This window comes from Adiantum capillus-veneris, chromosome 5 (genome assembly GCF_014529385.1).
Source record: "Adiantum capillus-veneris isolate H3 chromosome 5, ASM1452938v2, whole genome shotgun sequence".
Classification (NCBI taxonomy): domain Eukaryota; kingdom Viridiplantae; phylum Streptophyta; class Polypodiopsida; order Polypodiales; family Pteridaceae; genus Adiantum; species Adiantum capillus-veneris.
In genome coordinates, this window is record NC_140935.1 from 122,080,284 (window position 1) to 122,100,722 (window position 20,439).

Below are 20,439 nucleotides of genomic sequence, written 5' to 3' on the forward strand. Positions count from 1 at the left end.
GTTTCATTCAATTTTGTTGCAGCTAACAGTGGCAGCAGATTGTTCCGTATGGGGTGAAAGCATGTTAACCTGTCATGCTTTTTCATGTCCCGGACAATGCTAACTAGCACAATTTTGACATATGCTAACTAGTAGAATAACTTGAGCTACATCTCCAAAATCTATGACATATAATATATCAATAGAAAGCACTTGAAACGAGGAATCCAAATCTACAAGCTCCGATAAATTTTGATATTATTTGTAAAAAAATTTACCGGACGCCCAACTTTTGAAAGATGTGCTAACTTGAAACTGCTAACTAGCACAAAAAGCGTGACAGGTTAACATGCTTTCACCCTATGGAACTATGATGTTGGATGGGCAGGGTCCATCCATGACTCCCTGAATTTTTCTCGCAGTGAGTTGGGTCAAAAATGTGCCAGAGGTGAGCTTGGGAATTATTGTTTGGTGGGTGATTGTGCTTATCAAGCTCGACCATTTATGAGGTTCCCTTCAAAAGGTGCAAGGAAGGCTTAGCGCGCAAGACGTTTCATTGGAATTTCATACAATCTAGCATAAGAATGCCAGTGGAGCGCGCATTTGGCATGTTGAAGGAATGGTTTTGCATCTTGTTAAAGAGATTTGACATGGATCTACATCACGTGCCTGATCTGGTGGCAGCGTGCCTTGTGTTACACAATATTTGTATACGACACGGTGATTCTTTTGATATGGAATGGGTGCATGAGGCAGAAGCTACCCTACTGATTGGCAATTCACTCAAAGAAAGCCAAAGAACCGCAACAAGCTCTATGGTGGAAATTCAATCTCTTCGTTCCACAAGGGCAGAGGATGCAATTGAGCGTGCTCAAAGAGGCGATAAAGGAGGTATTCAAGGTGGAGTGGCAAATGACCTTGGTTCAGGTGTTAATCGCCGCGACAATCTCGCAAGATCTTTGTATCAAGAATATGCAAAGAACAAAGTACAGCAAGTCTTTGGTGATTTTGTGTCTGATGAGTCATCGGCATAAGCTTCTACTTGAGCTCTTGTAAAAAGGGTTGGAATTTACCTCATGGTTTTATGTTTTGATGTTTGTAATCTCAAATCAATTTTTAAATCAACCTTTTTGGTGTTCTGGCATGTATTCAAGTATGGTTAAATTTGATTATTGTTTATAATTGAATGGTTAATACTCACTTTTGAGACAAGGGGGGGGGGGGGGGGGGGGGGGGGTGTTTCGAGTTTAATTGAATAGATAACTCAAACTCAGAGCTATCATGTGAACATTCCCCAAGCTAGATCTCTTTCGTCGTCTTCATGTGCAGGGGGGGGGCGGCGGAAATCCCTTTGAGTTTGCTTTCGCCGGGCTCATGTGAACAAAATGGCGGCGGAAATCACCTTTTTGTGGTGTTTCCACCCGGAAACACCCTTGCAGGCCTGCATTTTTTCCGCCATTTAGTGAACCCAGCCTCAATTTACTGGTTTATGTTCGGCCTTGTTTCCTAAGCAGGAGGTTTTTCTTGTATCGGTGGTTTGGGGGCTCCCTATAAAAGCATGTTTATTTGCAGGTGGTTCCAGTTTTTGGGGAAAATGTGTCTCAACTTAATATCGTGCCAGTTTCAATTTCAAAAATTCCAATTGAGGGCAAGGGGAAAAGGAAAAATTGCGCCCCAAAAAAGAGAAAAATAGTGTAAAAACCAAAAAAATAACCTAAATTTTAGAATTTTCCTCGTCACAAAATCAAAGAAATGAATTTTGTATGTTTGGAAAATTAATTTTTCTCGAACAATGGGTGCTTCCCTTGTATAATAGCCTCTGAACACTTGTAATTCTTATTGGCCATGGCTCTTGCTGAGCATGGTGTTCCTAATGTAGTTGGTTGTTTTAATGTATATATATATATATATATATGTTCTCTCACTTAGATAGAGTACAAGGTGAAAATTCACTATGGCCTACCTAAGGCTATTGACTAGAATTTCTTAATGAAAAGCTTCTTTGAGAAAAATAGAAAGTGGGACTATTATTTTTAAACGCGTAGTTTCACGATACAATATTATGTTTTTTCTTTTTTAAGTGTAACAACGAACTATTTACATTACAATATACTCCAAAGACATTAAAAATAGTGTTTGACACAAAATTCAACGTCCCTCTTTAAAGACAGAGGTACAAAAATGTCAACATCCTCTCACAAGGGTCTTAAAAAAATAATTTAAAATTATCATTAGCTTGTCATGTGGCATTAATTGATAAGATTTTTTCAATGGTCCAAATTTGCACCCAAAAATCCACCCTTCACTAAGGATTCCTTTATGTAGTCCAAAAGGTTTCTATTGATTCTATAAAAAAATTGCCTTATAGACATAGTGTGGTGTGTGGGTGTCCGACCAATGTGGGAGGACACTAGTTGTCTAGTTGTCTTCTTGCCATAAGCCTATCTTGGCATGTACTCAATACATTTAATATAAGGAGATGCCTATTAATCTGGGGGACACACTCGGTTTGGGCCTAATCTCGTATACACCACATTGGTGGAGACGGCGGGCATTAGGTGTGTGGATGTCCGACCAGTGTGGGAGGACACTAGTTGTCTAGTTGTCTTCTTGTCATAAGCCTATCTTGGCATGTACTCAATACATTTAATATAAGGAGATGCCTATTAATGTGGGGGACACACTCAGTTTGGGCCTAATCCCGTATACACCACAATAGTGACAAGCTAGCCAAAAGTGAAAAAATATATGTAATCACAAAGAACATGCAAGAATGTAGGGATTTCCATGCTGCTACATCACTACGAATATGAGAAGGTGGGTATAAATGTCATTTTCGATACTTCTTGCTTACACAAAGCAACACTTTGTGTGATTAATGAAATTCAAGCTCAACTGAGCAATTTAAAACGAAAAAACAACACTTTTGGATTGGTACATGTGAAGAGTTTTGATTATGCAACAAAAAAGTCCTTGGGATTAATTAACGCTAATTGAAAACTTATGTTTTTGTAAAGAGTGTCCACTTTCTCTCACATACATAAGAGGATGCAAGAAAAAGGAAGAGAAAAGGTTTTCCATCATTAGCTTGCCATGTGGCACCAATCAATGAGCTTTATCCAATGGTCTCATGTGGGCCCAAAGAAGATTAATATATTAACAACAAAGAATCTTTTTTCTTTTCCAAAACCCACATAGTGTGTAGTGTGGGTGAGTATATTAACAACAAAGAATCTTGCTTTTTTACGTTTTGGACTATGAAAGAACAAATGCTTTGAGTAGGTAGCCAAAAAGACTTTTTTACAAACCATTAATTAATTATTATTTTTTTTGGGGGGGGGGGGGGGGAGAGGGGGGAAGAAAGGAAAAGGGAAGGGTGGGGAAAAAAAGCGAAAGGAGAAAGGGGGGGTAGGGGTAGGCTGGGGGAAGGGGGGGGGGGGGGGGGGGGGCAAGGGTAATTTGTTTTTTTTAGTGCTTAAGGGATCCCTAAGGGCAGCCAAGACGAATAGCTTAGTGGTTAAGCTTGTCTTTTTAGTGTCTGCATGCTGAGGTCAAATCCTAGGGATTAGGGGTGCTTTTGAAGCTAACTCAAGATGCTGAAGCCTCTTGGGAAGATACTATATATTGAAAAGTGAAAGTTGGAGCCACTAAGTGAGTATGTCTAGAAGGAAACATTTGTTTACGGAGGTCTTAAATGTAAAGGGCATGTGAATTTTGAAACGTACAAGTGATGATAACTCAAATGCTTTTGATCCTTTGAGAACTTCTCAAGGATATGGTGGTTTTGTTTTTGGCATGCTAAAAGCTTAGTATTCAGACGGATGAAGGTCGTTCAATTTTAATTCCTTCACATGTGTCCCTTAAAAGTTAAAGAAAAAACAAAAGTCCTTTGACATGTTATTTCCCAAAGCTTCTTTCATTTTTTTGGCATGCTTAAAAAATATTTTACAGAACAAAGGATTATGTTGGCAAAGACCGATGTGGAGGAGTGTTGAGATCAGTCACAGTGCTATTTGGAGCAAGTTTCTTGTATAGAGAGCCCCACTTTATATGGTTGGTAGGGAAGGTTAGGCTCAATTGTTTTGTGTGTTGAATTACAAGATGAAGTTGTGATTGAAGGCAGTTGGAGAAAGCAGGTTGATGGTTGGGAAAAGCACTATGGTAAGCTTTTGCAAGTGAAGGATGAGGACCAGGTTGTCCTATTTGACCAAAGAACTGTTGGTGGTTATTTATGCGGTGCAGCAAGGGACTGACCTTTTGATCCAGGTGGAAGCTGCAGGGGATGGGGCAACCCACTTGAGTTTTGGTAGCAGCAAGCAGGAGTATACATGATAGTAATTTTTGGTTTGGTGTTTTTTTTTTTTGCAGTTGGTAGAACAATAAAACCATTTTTTGGTTGAACATTAAATGTTCAACAAGGGGGTTGGGCAATGATGCTGCAGGCAAAGTGTGTCAACCCTAGCAGAGGGCACAAGCAGTGGTGTGTATGCTAACAGATGCATGGGAAAGTGCTAAAGTAGATCTGAAAGACCTAGGCAGGCAAGTGACAACAGGGATGTATGCTTTATGTGGTTTCTTAGGTCGAAAGGGCTTCAGAAAGGGCTAGATGGGATGGCATGTGAAATCCTTCACACAAGGCTATTTTTTGCATGAAGATAAAGAGCTTGAAGTGTTGAGGGAGCTAGCCTAGACAGCTCATCAAACGCAGCTAGGTGTGGAAGATATGTCAGTTTGAAGCTGGAGTGCATTCTAGATCTGACAAGGCAGGTGATGCCAAGTGTTCGAAGCTGGTTTTAGTGTATGGATAAGTAGAGTTCATCATGTGGAGCCCTTTGGTCTTTTCAAATTGTCATTTTAAGTCATGGATGTCAAGTTATTGCTAATCAAAGTTTCATCGAGGAGCAATTTGCCTCGATCGATGTGCCATTTGAGGTTTTTGGAGCCTTGCTAGGGTTTGTATGCATTCTATGTGGCAAGTGAAGCCATAGGAGTTTACAGCTTGTCAAACGGGCAGATTAGAGAGATATTGGAAATTGAAAATGGCGGGAGATGCCAACAGGGTGGTACCATATGAGTTTCTGTGATTATTATCATCTCGGTACAAGGGCACGGCAATGCTCGAAGGTGGTGGGTTTTGTACAGGTTGAGTTCAACATGGTGGAGTTTTAGCCGGGCTTTGTGACTCGGCAACAGGTTCATCCAGTACCAAATGGTAGGTAGGGAAAGTTGGTCAAAAAATGGGGTGTTTTGGAGTTTTTTGAAAGAAACTTTTTATAGTTTTGGGGACCTTGGGGGTGGCCACCCTAGGCAGTGCCACATGGCGATAAACAAAAATCCACATGCGGTGTTGCAGTCCTGCAGGTTGTGGTATAAGTCCAAAAAGGGGCGCCTCATTGGGGATCGAGTAGAGAGAGAGTCCCTTGAGGCCTTGGCTATGGACTTGGCCTTTGGGGCATTCATGAGGCAGACGGTGGAACTGTGTACTCTTCTTGGTAGCATGGACAGTGCCTTGTTGTCCTACTACCTCCAAGTGATGACGTGGCATTTTTGGAGTTGTTTCCATGCCGCTCAAGGCTCGCCTTTTTTTTATTGAGGGAAGGAAGAGAGACAAGTTGCCACACTGTTGTGACGACTCCCTTGTCTCATAAGGGTGCTAACATGTGACTCCCACATGACTTGGAGTGCAAGACAATTAGAAGATAGCAATTGTGTATGCAAAAGGAGAGCTAAAAGAAGAAAGTCATGGGCCAAAAATAAGGGTAGCTAACACGCCCTATAGGGCAGTCTTTTGGATGTTTTGGAAGGAGGATGGCTCAACGAGGAGCTCAAGAGGAGGGCTATTTTGGAGCCAAAGAAGGCGGAGATAGAAGTGAGCTCGGAGGAGCTTTGCAGAAGGAGGCCAGAGTCAATGACGGCACCACCAAAATGGGTTTTTCTTTTGCCACGCTCTCAATAAGGTGAGCCACACGGTGGCAAAGCTAGAGATAGCCTAATTTTTTTCGTGCTCGATGGTGTCATGTCGAGTCGGCTATAGTAGCAGGTTTCAAGGGTTTTTGTATGTGATGTGTCAGCCATAATTGAAGCAAACCATAGCAAATTTTGGTGTCGTTTCTTTCCTCTTTTCCCACCTTCTTCTCTTTTCTCTGGTTTTAATCGCCCAGTGCCGATGTGTGAGATGTTTGTGCCTCCTCGGGCCACTGTGTGTGCGGGAAAAACTGGTGTGGTGTGCTTTCAATCAATTGTGCAAATCTTGGCTGGTGTTGGTATGCATGCAGACAATGATTTGTGTGCAAAGGTGTTGACTTTTGAAAGTGAACTCTAGTGGATTGGGTGCAGTGATTGTCCTGGGCTATAGAGAGGCAGATTGTTTGGGTTCCGGGAGTGTTCCCATTTCCCCCTATCCAACGCTAACCACCAAGCGTTGGCCACTATTTGCCCCACTTTTTCTTAATGGGGGCAAACCAGTCGGCCCTATGCATCAGGCCTAAGTAAATGCCCTTGGTGAGTGGTTTAAGAAAGTGGCTTCTTTGTGGCCATCTCCAGGATTTCCACTAAACGTTAGGAGGGTTAATGGGCATTTCTAAATTTCCCATGCTATCTAAAACTTTGTTAATCAGCAACCTCTCCATGCCATTAAGGTGGAATTGAGTAGCCACCAAGTCTGTCTCTCTCCAGTTTAGGTTGATGTCGTGCCATAATTGGGTAAGATGCTGTGCTCCTTTGTTGTTCACCTTTCTAGCAATTTCCCTCTAGTTAAAGGAGAGAGAGAGAGAGACAGAGAGAGAGAGAGAGAGGGGGGTGCACATGATTGCTAGTACATTTGTAAGGTTCTTTTTCATATGTGTGTGTGTGTGTGTGTGTGTGTGTGTGTGTGGGGGGGGGGGGGGGGGGGGGTTTAAATAGCATAACATTGCATTATTGTTTATAGTTTTTTAAGAAAGCCATGATGTGAACAATCAACTTTTAAAATTATATGGTGTGAATGACATGAAATGTCAACAATCAATCAACTTTTAAAATTATATGGTGTGAATTTTTAAATGTCTTGAATTATCAACACTCAAAGTTAATGTGATGGTGACCATTGGATGGTGAGAGGTGCAAAGAGGAATTGCACATTTTCTCTATCACCCCCCTATGGCCTTCTTGGCCAAAAAGTTTATTGGCCTGCAGAAACCTATAATGGGATGGGTGGATTTTTTTGGCAATTTGTGGACCGTGGATGCAATTGGACGATGCATGACACATGTGGAGTTTTCTTGAAATTAGGGTGCTACATTAGGTTACGTCTATTTCCTGATGTCTAGTGACGGGGTGTATTGAATGTGGTGATGGGGTTAGCACACAAGAGCTTGCCGCTTCTCTAGAACACGTTATCGAGATGTCTTTTCTTGGAGTCTTTCAAGGTGGGTGGCTCTCTGTAGCCAGAGTGTGCGGATGTGGTGCATTCAATGGATGCGCTATTGAGGTGATGTTGCCGGTCTGCTCTTATGCAACAGTCTTCAGTGCAAATAAGACATTGGATGTGCAAGAAGCCAGTGTGATTTCACCAGCTCGAAAGCAGGTCAATGTTGGTTGGAAGTAGAGTAAATTTCTCTTTCAGCCTATCATCCACAAACGGATGACCAAAGTGAAATAATTAATCTAACGATTCTTGATCTACTAAAAGGCTATGTCATAGAAGTAGATCCATGTTCTCAATGATATTGTACATACTTCTATGGGGAAAGTACCGTTTGAGGTTAAAGAAGGAAGATCCAAAAGTCCCTTACTACTTTTTGTATATGGGAAGATCTTTTCTAGCAATATGTTTGCTGAATCTCTTATCAGAGGAGCAGATTCTATAATTGAAGATTTTTTGACCCAATCTGAAGGAGAAGTTTTTAGCGGTATAGCTCAGCCTTGTGATGCATGTACCCCATCAGAGAGGGTGCTTGATGAATCTTTTCAAAGTAATAATGGCTTGCTAAGTAGCATGGACGCAGATGAGGAAGCAGAGGGCAATATTGTAGATTGCCTACATCATGCTGATCGTGAGCAGGATATTGACATGGATTCTACATCTATGCTTATATACGGGCTGCAAGAGGAGCCAACTCCTATAGCTTTGAAGAATGTAGAGACCTCCAAGGATGATATTCCCAAGGATGTTATGGATGAAGATTTTCAGGACAAACCTATTATTCATTATCAACCTCAAGAGCCAAGTAAAAATCTCTCTAATGATACACGTCCAGAAAGTCCTAAGATTTTTTGTAATGGCTGTGAAGCTAGAAGGGGTGATGAAGCTAAATCATCCCTGATAATGCATAAAGTGCTAAGGATTTTTCATTTCTTTCGCCAATGTGCCAAATTGAAGGGGATCGGGGAGCACCACAGACGGAGAGAGAGAGAGAGAGAGAGAGAGAGAGAGAGAGAGAGAGAGAGAGAAGGAGACACACGACACACAGATATGGGTGGGGAGACGCAAAAGAGTGAGCAGCCCCCTATACACTTATGCTATGTATAAGGTATACAAGTCAGTGGGCGCTCAGACTCTGGGCGGCCAGGCAAGTCACAGACGCTTATACCCCAACAACCTCCCACTTAAAGGCGATTGTGCCTTTAAGCAAGAGAACCTAGTCTAAAGACTACAAAAGGCGAGAGAAAACCGCTCTCAACCGATGCCCACTGGCTAGCTGTGATCGTGTGCATCCGGCTGTCCTGCTCCCGTGTAAGTCCACACACCACCAGACGTACCGCACACATATTGCAAGTATGTACGCAATACCTGCATATCTCCCTCGTGCACTATGCCATCATCAGTCAACAAACGACTGACAACCCCAACTACAACTGCTCTTACTGCAGCTACGATATCCGATCTCAAGATCAACATCTCATACATGAGACCACCGAATGCCGATGCAATGCTAGCGGGCCCTGCTAGCTCTACGGAGCATGCATCAACATATATATCCCTGGCAATAGGCATCTCTGACTGACAAGGCGTGTCAGCCACATGCATCTCCTGACTGTCCACAAAAGACGCATCAACCTGTCGTACAACCTCAGAGCAAACCAGCTGCTCTAGGTGTCTGCTGGAAGACATATCCTGCACAACTATATCCCCATGCTCACTGTCGAGCATAGAAAGGAATAGCAGGTTATTATCACATTTCTTGATTAGCACCTGGTTTAAGCCAGGATTCATCTTGTAAGGAGCATTAAGCCTCCATTAATGATTGATTAATGATGATTACGGTTGATTAATTGGAATTAAGAGAACTGTTTGTTTTGAGCATTGTTGCCGTTAATTGCTCCTTCCTTAAAACTCTACTTTCACCCTATCTACCATCAATAATGCTCTCTTTTGAGTCCACATCCATGACTCAAGCAGCCTGTTGCACCTCTTTTCCCGCACTTCTCACAGCTAGGGGCCCGATGCCTTCCCGGCTCACCATTTGCACATTTATCCCCCGACAACGTTGATGAAAATGCATCCCAAAATGTATTCTCCCAACCCTCTTACTACTCCTTCACAATGCCTCCACATGGCTTCACGGCCATGCTAGCTTCTCCATCGCCCTCCTCTCCTTTATTATTCAAGCCCCCCCGCCCCCACCCTATGCTCCACCTCTATGCCATAAGCTTATGCATGTAGAGAGTGGCCCAAGCCCAAATCCCTCCTCCCATCAATCTACTAAAGGGTGCACAAAACCATCCAGGAAGGAAGCCTTGCACTTGGGTGGAGAGGATGTGCAAGAGATTTATGGCTCCATCAAAGAAGGTGAGGGTATCCAAGAAGAAGGTAATTGTGGAGCTCGAAGATGATGAAGATATCATCCAAAAATCCAAGGGTCAATGGATGGACATTTGGGTTGACTAGCTTATCCATGTGAGGGGGGGTATGCACGAGGAGTTCAACAATCCTCAAAAGCAAGGGATCAATCTATGGGCAAAAGTGGTTGCACGATTGGCCACAAAAGACGCATCAACCTGTCGTGCAACCTCTGAGCAAACCACATGCTCTAGGTGTCTGTTGGAACACATATCCTGCACAACTATATCCCTATGCTCACTGTCGAGCATAGAAAGGAATGATTGCATAATCGCTGACATCTCAGTCTCCTCTGCAATCATCCACTGCAAACATGACCACTCAATCTGCTGTGACTCACTAGAGCTATCATGCTCTAACTCCGTATGCATAGACTCTTGCACAACGTCCTCCTGTCATGACTCACTAGAGCAAGATCTCTCTACTTGTCTATCCTGCATAGAAGTATCTCGCACAACTGACTCTCTGCTTTGCTCAATCACTAGCAAAGCATGCATGTCTGACTCTGTCACCTCTCTGTGTGACTGCTTAAGTCGTGCCCCAGTTGTGTGCACAACGAGCTCACTACTCTGCACTCCATGCAAAGCATCATGCAACCCACAAGCAAAAGAGACTCGCCTTCTCTCTCGATGTCTACCTGGCTGCGTGATCACAGAGACAACACCGTCTCTTGCGTGATCCACATGCAATGGGTAACCTGTACCACTCTTGGCACCTCTCGCAATCACTAGAGAACCCAAATGCATCACAAAATCTCGCTCTCGTAGCGAAATCTGACATCCACAATCTCTAAGCTGACCAATCGAGATCAAACTCACTGTCAAATCTTGTACATAGCGCACATGTCGTAACAAGTAAGATGCACCACTCAGTAATGACAGTCTCACATCTCCTGCACCTGCTATCGCATGCACCGATCCATCGATCAAACGTACACTGCCAAGCATCCCGCTAGAATAGCTACAAAACCATGCACGATGCGGCGTGACATGAAACATAGCATCTGCGTCTAGCAACCACTGCAAAGGGAGTGCACTATCCACATGTATAGCATCTCGTGCATAGCTCGAGGTAAAAGTGACATCCCCGTCACTAGTATACTCCGACACTACATGTGCCTCAACTGTCAAAGCAACTGAGTCCATGGCATCACTACATACATCTCTGAGACTGCCATGTCTCCTACGTGTTGCATACGACGAAAACAACGCCGTCTAACGTGTCCAGAATGACCACAATACCAACATGTCACCTGTCGGCGTGCTCGTGAATGTACATGTCTCACACAAGTCCGTGATGACTCAGATCTATCGTACATATCATGTAATCTGCGCCAAAGTGCTCTCGTAGTAGTCTCATGCATAACAAGAGCATATACAAATTCTGCAAGGTGCAAAAGAGTGAGCAGCCCCCTATACACTTATGCTATGTATAAGGTATACAAGTCAGTGGGCGCCCAGACTCTGGGTGACCGGGCAAGGCACAGACGCCTATACCTCAACAACCTCCCACTTAAAGGCGACTGTGCCTTTAAGCAAGAGAACCTAGTCTAAAGACTACAAAAGGTGAGAGAAAACCGCTCTCAACCGATGTCCATTGGCTGGCTGTGATCGTGTGCATCCGGCTGTCCTGCTCCCATGTAAGTCCATATACCACCAGACGTACCGCACACGTACTGCAAGTATGTACGCAATACCTACATTACCAATTGAAGGGGATCGGGGAGCACCACAGACGGAGAGAGAGAGAGAGAGAAGGAGACACACGACACACAGATATGGGTCGGGAGAGTCAAAAGAGTGAGCAGCCCCCTATACACTTATGCTATGTATAAGGTATACAAGTCAGTGGGAGCCCAGACTCTTGGCGGTCGGGCAAGGCACAGACACCTATACCCCAACACAAATGTGGCTGGATTTGGATATTATTCCTAATTCGTATGTCAGTGATGTCCTGGCTACCAGTTAAAGGGAGTCATAATTCTTGGATTCTTGTTGGTAACGACCTTAAGTTACCAAAAGTTGATGAGATGTGGCTGCTGCACTATGCTTCAGGTGAAGCTCTAGTATATTGCGCAGGCCATCAATGCTATGTGATCTTAATGGTATTTGACCCAGGTGATTCGAAAGATCTTCAAAAGCAGGTACATTATGGATGGGTGTTTTTGGGTCTACATGGTGGTTTCTTTCTGCTAGATCCTGGCATAGCATATTTGGAGCAGAAATTCTTGAAGTTGATTGATTGAGATTGTGTGTGCTTATGTGGATATTATGTTGCTCCGCTATTTATAAGCTGAAAGTGTACCAGATGGGGCTCAAAGGACCAAAAGATGTCTTGGTAATGCCAAACAGTGAGTATTCTTGAAGTGGTCATAGCTGGGATTTGATTAATCAGAATCGAAGTACTTGAAAGGCTCTACATGCCTGTCTTTACGGCTTGCCAATCGGAGCTACGGGAAATAAGTTATGACAATTTTAAGTTGAGTTAGTAGCAACTATGTACCGGATTGGGCAACTGTAGGCTGAGGGGACAAAACTGGAATGAATGCATCATGCTGAAGTCCTCACTTTGTGGAGCATAACGGCCTTTTCAGATCGGAGATCGGGTTTGCGGCTGCCAAGTTATTGGCCGTTAAAGTATCACTGGGGGCCGGGTTCGAACCGCCCTGGTCGCCCTATTCAATCACGTTTATCTGGCTTAAGGCAGTGCGGTGCTAATGTGTATGCCAAATGTGGGCCGATGCAGGTGTAGTAAGTGCTTGAGGAGTATCATGTCCGAAATGACATCTTTTGGAATGCAAAGATTGTGGGTTAAACGTAACAGAAGCAGGGCTAGTAAGCTGGCTATTTTCAACAAATGCAAAGAAGGATAACTTTCGAAAGGCAATCACTTAAACTTGCATCTAGCATGCTTGTGGCAAGCTCTACGATACTAAAATGGGCACAAGACTCTCGATGACAATGTCGGTCGAGGGCGGCTACAGAAAGATGTTGTTAATGGCAATGCTTTACTTGATATGTTGCCAAACGGGGAGGTGCCAAAATTACTGAGTGCTTGGAATTGCCTTGGCCGATATGTATGCAAAATGTTTGCCCTTTCAAGGGCCATAATAAGCCCATGACCTTAGATAATATGGTCGCCCACCACCGAAAGGCCAAGGGTTGGCTACTCACTTAGTAAAAAGGGTTTAAAACCTAAGGAAAATGTGAAGAGGGGAAAAAAACAAAAGCATGGCGCATAGCAGAAGCCGCAGGCAACGAGGAGGAAAGGGAAGCTTGCAGCGCTTGCTACGCTGCTCAAATGGAACCGCCACAAAAACGGAAACTGTTGGGGATGAGCTCGCGTGCAGCTTCGATACTAGCTTGCGCCGGATATGGTGTTGCCTGAAATTCCGCTTCCACGTCACCAAGCGGCTGTGCCCATTAGCGATATCGCTAATGGGTTAGTCGAGAATAGGGGGGTTTTTTTGCCATGCATCCATATAAAGGAAGGGAGCATTCGTGTGATGGGGGATGATCATTCTTGGGAAAGCTTTTGGAGGAAAAGCTCCGAAGCTCTTATCATCATCAGCTTAAGCTCACAAGTAAGCTCTCTCTATCTCTCTCCGGGAGAGGGAACCTAAGCTCTTATTAGCAAAAGCTCGATATTCTTAAGGGAATCCTCCTCATAATCTCCTTGACATAATCTCATAAGCGGTCTCCTCATGCCTTCAAGCTCTCAAGATTCTTAAGCTCCGGATAATTAAGCTCTTCAGCTCTCCTCCTCATCTGAGGGAGCGCTCTCTCTATCTCTAGTTGGGAGAAGGAGAAGAAGCCTCTTGAGGTTTCATTAACCTAATTGAAACCTCTTAAGCCATCTTTAATCCACTCTTAACCTCATTTACCATCCAAACCCTATTCGAATCCTGAAGCTTAAGCTCATAATCTTCCAATAACCTACTCTCTAAGTGCTCTTAAGCCGAATTAAGCCTATTAAATAGAAGCCATAATCCAAGATCTGATATCAAGCCTAGACTCAATTATTAGCCAAGCCTAATCTCAAGCGAGGAAGTTGGAGATCGAAGCTTGATAAAAATCTTGTCACGGATTAAAGCAAGGAATTGAAGCTTGCTGGATCACTGAACTAAGCCGATGCCTAATCTCAATTCATTAGCCAAACCTAATCTCTCAGCCTAATCTTATACCATTAGCCCAGCCTAAACCCATTCAATTCTAGAAGACAAATCTGATGGCTATTGGAAGAGCAAGTTCTTAAGCCATAATGGGAAGAAGCAGAAGGCAGTATTAAGCAGGTTATTATCACATTTCTTGATTAGCACCTGGTTTAAGCCAGGATTCATCTTGTAAGGAGCATTAAGCCTCCATTAATGATTGATTAATGATGATTACGGTTGATTAATTGGAATTAAGAGAACTGTTTGTTTTGAGCATTGTTGCCGTTAATTGTGCCTGTTGCACCTCTTTTCCCGCACCTCTCACAGCTAGGGGCCCGATGCCTTCCCGGCTCACAATTTGCACATTTATCCCCCGACAACGTTGATGAAAATGCATCCCAAAATGTATTCTCCCAACCCTCATCATACTCCTTCACAATGCCTCCACATGGCTTCACGGCCATGCTAGCTTCTCCATCACCCTCCTCTCCTTTATTATTCAAGCCCCCCCCCCCGCCGCCCCCACCCTATGCTCCACCTCTATGCCATAAGCCTATGCATGTAGAGAGTGGCCCAAGCCCAAATCCCTCCTCCCATCAATCTACTAAAGGGTGCACAAAACCATCTAGGAAGGAAGCCTTGCACTTGGGTGGAGAGGATGTGCAAGAGATATATGGCTCCATCAAAGAAGGTGAGGGTATCCAAGAAGAAGTGCATTGTGGAGCTCGAAGATGATGAAGATATCATCCAAAAATCCAAGGGTCCATGGATGGATATTTGAGTTGACTAGCTTATCCATGTGAGGGGGGGTATGCACGAGGAGTTCATCAATCCTCAAAAGCAAGGGATCAATCTATGGGCAAAAGTGGTTGCACCATTGGCCTCCACATACCATGACTTTTATAAAGATAGAGAGGCATGCCGCAAAAAGTGGGGCTCTGTACTTGGCCAATATAGGCTAGATAAAGCACAAAATGCTACATCTGGCAATGATAGAAAATACACATGTAAATGGTATGATGTGGTAGATGAGTACTATCATGATAGGGCCTCTGCGAACTGTGTTAGCCATGCCTCCTCTACGACACACAAAAATACTAAGATAAGTGAGGTACCAGGCGAAGAAGACTCCAGAGCCTCCCGAATCAAAATTGAAGCCACAACCACCACCAATGGCAAGCGGTCTACTCCAAAGGTCGAGGAGTCTTTGGCACAAATGGTGGACACTTGAAAGATAACTCCAACCGGCAAGAGGCACTTGAAAACAAGCACTTGGACTTGCTGGATAGCTTTCGTGACACCATGGGCGTAGGGTTCTTAAAGCATGCCAGTAATGACAACAACTGACGAGCTACTAGCTAGTGAATCCTATGGTCTTTAGAGATTTAATCCTTTCGTGTCTCTATCTTCCTGTTTTTAATGCTTGTGATGACTTTGGATAACTTTATTTTCTTTGGAAGTAAGTGTATTGTGTACATGCAATGCTTTCTTTTCGTTGACTATGTTACATTGCTTGTGTAAACCTACAGGATAGGAGTCCGATGTCTAGAGAGATGGCACTTCATTGTGCTTGGCTATGCTCTTTAGCAATTGCTGAACTACTAAAGGATGGACCCAACCAAAATGATGTGGCCTTCTTGCAAACATGGTTGCATTTTATCCAATGTATGGGCCGATCGGTCAACCTCAACATCGATAGAAGACAAGGTCACGAGCATAGGAAAGCTTGGGCTTATGCCCTACCCCAAAATTTTCTTGATGACTTTCTTTCAAAGTCCTACTCAGATAGCATGTTCAAGAGACGCCTTTGAGTCAACAAGAATACCTTTCGTTACATTTGTGGAAAGGTGGCTCCTTTCATGTCAAAGCGCGTCACCAACATGCGCAAAACCATCAACCTTCCTACACGTGTGGTGATTGCTATGGTCAGATTAGCTTTTGGCACACAGTTGGAGGTCTTAGGTGACTTGAATGGATGTGCTAAGAGCACAGCATGTGGCATAGTCCTTGATTTTGCAAGGCCATCATGAATTCAGGTCTCAGAGATATCTACATTCGTTGGCTTTCTTCATCTCGCATTGAGAAGCTGGCCAACGAATTTGAAGCCCTCCAAGGAATACCCTATGTTGTTGGTGCTATTGATGGTTCGCATATTCCAATCATTGCACCAAAGGAGAACCACGTGGATTATTTCAACCGAAAAGGGTTTTAATTCAATTTTGTTGCAGCTAACAGTGGCAGTAGATTGTTCCGTATGGAACTATGATGTTGGACGGGCAGGGTCCATCCATGACTCCCTGAATTTTGCTCGCAGTGAGTTGGGTCAAAAATGTGCCAGAGGTAAGCTTGGGAATTATTCTTTGGTGGGTGATTGTGCTTATCAAGCTCGACCATTTATGATGTTCCCTACAAAGGGTGCAAGGAAGGCTTAGCGCACAAGAAGTTTCATTGGAGTTTCATACAATCTAGCATAAGAATGCCAGTGGCGCGCATTTGGCATGCTGAAGGAAAGGTTTTGCATCTTGTTAAAGAGATGTGACATGGATCTACATCACGTGCCTGATCTGGTGGCAGTGTGCCTTGTGTTACATGATCTTTGTATACGACACGGTGATGCTTTTGATATGGAATGGGTGCGTGAGGTAGAAGCTACCGTACTGATTGGCAATTCACTCCAAGAAAGCCAAAGAACCGCAACAAGCTCTATGGTGGAAATTCAATCTCTTCGTTCCACAAGGGCAGAGGATGCAATTGAGCGTGCTCAAAGAGGCGATGAAGGAGGTATTCAAGGTGGAGTGGCAAATGACCTTGGTTCAGGTGTTAATCGTCGCGACAATCTCGCAAGATCTTTGTATCAAGAATATGCAAAGAAAAAAGTACAGCAAGTCTTTGGTGATTTTGTGTATGATGAGTCATCATCATAAGCTTCTACTTGAGCTCTTGTAAAAAGGGTTGGAATTTACCTCATGGTTTTATGTTTTGATGTTTGTAATCTCAAATCAATTTTTAAATCAACCTTTTTGGTGTTCTAGCATGTATTCAAGTATGGTTAAATTTGATTATTGTTTATAATTGAATGGTTAATACTCACTTTTGTGAGAAGGGGGGGGGGGGGGGGTTGGGGGGTTTCGAGTTTAATTGAATAGATAACTCAAACTCAGAGCTATCATGTGAACATTCCCCAAGCTAGATCTCTTTCGTCGCCTTCATGTGCAGGGGGGGGCGGCGGAAATCCCTTTGAGTTTGCTTCCGTCGGCCTCATGTAAACAAAACGGCGGCGGAAATCACCTTTTTGTGGTGCTTCCACCCGGAAACACCCTTGCAGGCCTGCATTTTTGCCGCCATTTAGTGAACCCAAGCCTCAATTTACTGGTTTATGTTCGGCCTTATTTCCTAAGCAGGAGGTTTTTCTTGTATCGGTGGTTTGGGGGCTCCCTATAAAAGCATGTTTATTTGCAGGTGGTTCCAATTTTTGGGAAAAACGTGTCTCAGCTTAATATCGTGCCATTTTCAATTTCAAAAATTCCAATTGAGGGCAAGGGGAAAAGAAAAAATTACGCCCCAAAATAGAGAAAAATAGTGTAAAAAGCAAAAAAATAACCTGAATTTTAGAATTTTCCTCGTCACAAAATCAAAGAAATGAATTTTGTATGTTTGGAAAATTAATTTTTCTCGAACAATGGGTGCTTCCCTTGTATAATAGCCTCTGAACACTTGTAATTCTTATTGGCCATGGCTCTTGGTGAGCATGGTGTTCCTAATGTAGATGGTTGTTTTAATGTGTGTATATATATATATATATATATATATATATATATATATATATATATATATATATGTTCTCTCACTTACATAGAGTACAAGGTGAAAATTCACTATGGCCTACCTAAGGCTATTGACTAGAATTTCTTAATGAAAAGCTTCTTTGAGAAAAATAGAAAGTGGGACTATTATTTTTAAACGTGTAGTTTCACAATACAATATTATGTTTTTTCTTTTCTAAGTGTAACAACGAACTATTTACATTACAATATACTCCAAAGACATAAAAAATAGTGTTTGACACAAAATTCAACGTCCCTCTTTAAAGACAAAGGTACACAAGTGTCAACATCCTCTCACAAGGGTCTGAAAAAAATAATTTAAAATTTTCATTAGCTTGTCATGTGGCATTAATTAATAAGCTTTTTTCAATGGTCCAAATTTGCACCCAAAAATCCACCCTTCACTAAGGATTCCTTTATGTAGTCCAAAAGGTTTCTATTGATTCTAAAAAAAAATTGCCTTATAGACATAGTGTGGTGTGTGGGTGTCCGACCAGTGTGGGAGGACACTAGTTGTCTAGTTGTCTTCTTGCCATAAGCCTATCTTGGCATGTACTCAATACATTTAATATAAGGAGATGCCTATTAATATGGGGGGCACACTCAGTTTGGGCCTAATCCCGTATACACCACATTGGTGGAGACGACGGGCATTAGGTGTGTGGGTGTCCGACCAGTGTGGGACACTAGTTGTCTAGTTATCTTCTTGGCATAAGCCTATCTTGGCATGTACTCAATACATTTAATATAAGGAGATGCCTATTAATGTGGGGGACACACTCAGTTTGGGCCTAATCCCGTATACACCACAATAGTGACAAGCTAGCCAAAAGTGAAAAAATATATGTAATCACAAAGAACATGCAAGAATGTAGGGATTTCCATGCTGCTACATCACTACGAATATGAGAAGGTGGATATAAATGTCATTTTCGATACTTCTTGCTTACACAAAGCAACACTTTGTGTGATTAATAAAATTCAAGCTCAACTGAGCAATTTAAAACGAAAAAACAACACTTTTGGATTGGTACATGTGAAGAGTTTTGATTATGCAACCAAAAAAGTTCTTGGGATTAATTAACGCTAATTGAAAACTTATGTTTTTGTAAAGAGTTTGTCCACTATCTCTCACATACAAAGAAGTGGGCCGAAAGAAGATTAATATATTAACAACAAAGAATCTTTTTTCTTTTCCAAAACCCACATAGTGTGTAGTGTGGGTGAGTATATTAACAACAAAGAATCTTGCTTTTTTACGTTTTGGACTATGAAAGAACAAATGCTTTGATTATGTATAGAAGGAAACATTTGTTTACGGACGTCTTAAATGTAAAGGGCATGTGAATTTGAAATGTACAAGTGATGATAACTCAAATGCTTTTGATCCTTTGAGAACTTCTCAAGGATATGGTGGTTTTGTTTTTGGCATGTTAAAAGCTTAGTATTCATATGGATGAAGGTCGTTCAATTTTAATTGCTTGACGTGTGTCTCTTAAAAGTTAAAGAAAAAAAAATTAAGTCCTTTGACATGTTATTTTCCAAAGCTTCTTTCATTTTTTTGACATGCTTAAAAAATATTTCAGAGAACAAAGGATTATGCTGGCAAAGATCTATGTGGAGGAGTGTTGAGATCAGTCACAGTGCTATTTGGAGCAAGTTTCTTGTATAGAGAGCCCCACTTTATATGGTTGGTAGAGAAGGTCAGGCTCCCTTGTTTTGTGTGTTGAATTACAAGATGAGGTTGTGATTAAAGGCAGTTGGAGAAAACAGGTTGATGGTTGGGAAAAGCACTATGGTAAGCTTTTGCAAGTGAAGGGTGAGGACCAGATTGTCCTATTTGACCAAAGAACTTCTAAAATTATATGGTGTGAATGACATGAAATGTCAACAATCAATCAACTTTTAAAATTATATGGTGTGAATTTTTAAATGTCTTGAATTATCAACACTCAAAGTTAATGTGATGGTGACCATTGGATGGTGAGAGGTGCAAAGAGGAATTGCACATTTTCTCTATCACCTCCCTATGGCCTTCTTGGCCAAAAAGTTTATTGGCCTGCAGAAACCTATAATGGGATGGGTGGATTTTTTTGGCAATTTGTGGACCGTGGATGCAGTTGGACGATGCATGACACATGTGGAGTTTGCTTGAAATTAGGGTGCTACATTAGGTTAAGTCTATAGCTCAGAGCCCTTAGATGAGCAGAAAGCTAAGTCCTGCATATGGGCTTTGGAAATACTAGCCAAATTAGAGGTAAATTCCAGTAGTAGGTTGATACCATCAGATTTATTCTTAACAAGGAGAGTAAGAATCTTCATCCATTGGTCAAAAGAAATAAGCTGGACAAGAGACAAACTAGAATCCTTCGAGGCATCAAAAATTAAGGTTGAAGCCTCACTATCTTGTATACACTTCAACAAAAGTAACGAAGCAAAGGAAAGGGGTTCCATTGGAAGAGTGAGCCCTTGGGAAAGGGAAACAATCTGCATAGATTTCAAGAACATTAATTAGAAGAGCTGAGTAGACATGAAAATCTTATACAGATTGTAACTTCTTTTTGAATTTTACAGCCCTGTGCAAATAAGGCCGAATCCTAAGAGAGATATAAGGAAAAATGCTTAATATTTCTTTAGCAAGTCGTAATTTTTCCAAAATTAGA

General features: G+C 42.4%; 1 pseudogene; it reads left to right on the top strand.

Moving 5' to 3' along the window:
* The first annotated feature begins 7,360 nt into the window (after window positions 1-7,360).
* Window positions 7,361-15,299, top strand: LOC147458014 (uncharacterized; annotated as a pseudogene).
* Window positions 15,300-20,439: the final 5,140 nt, after the last annotated feature.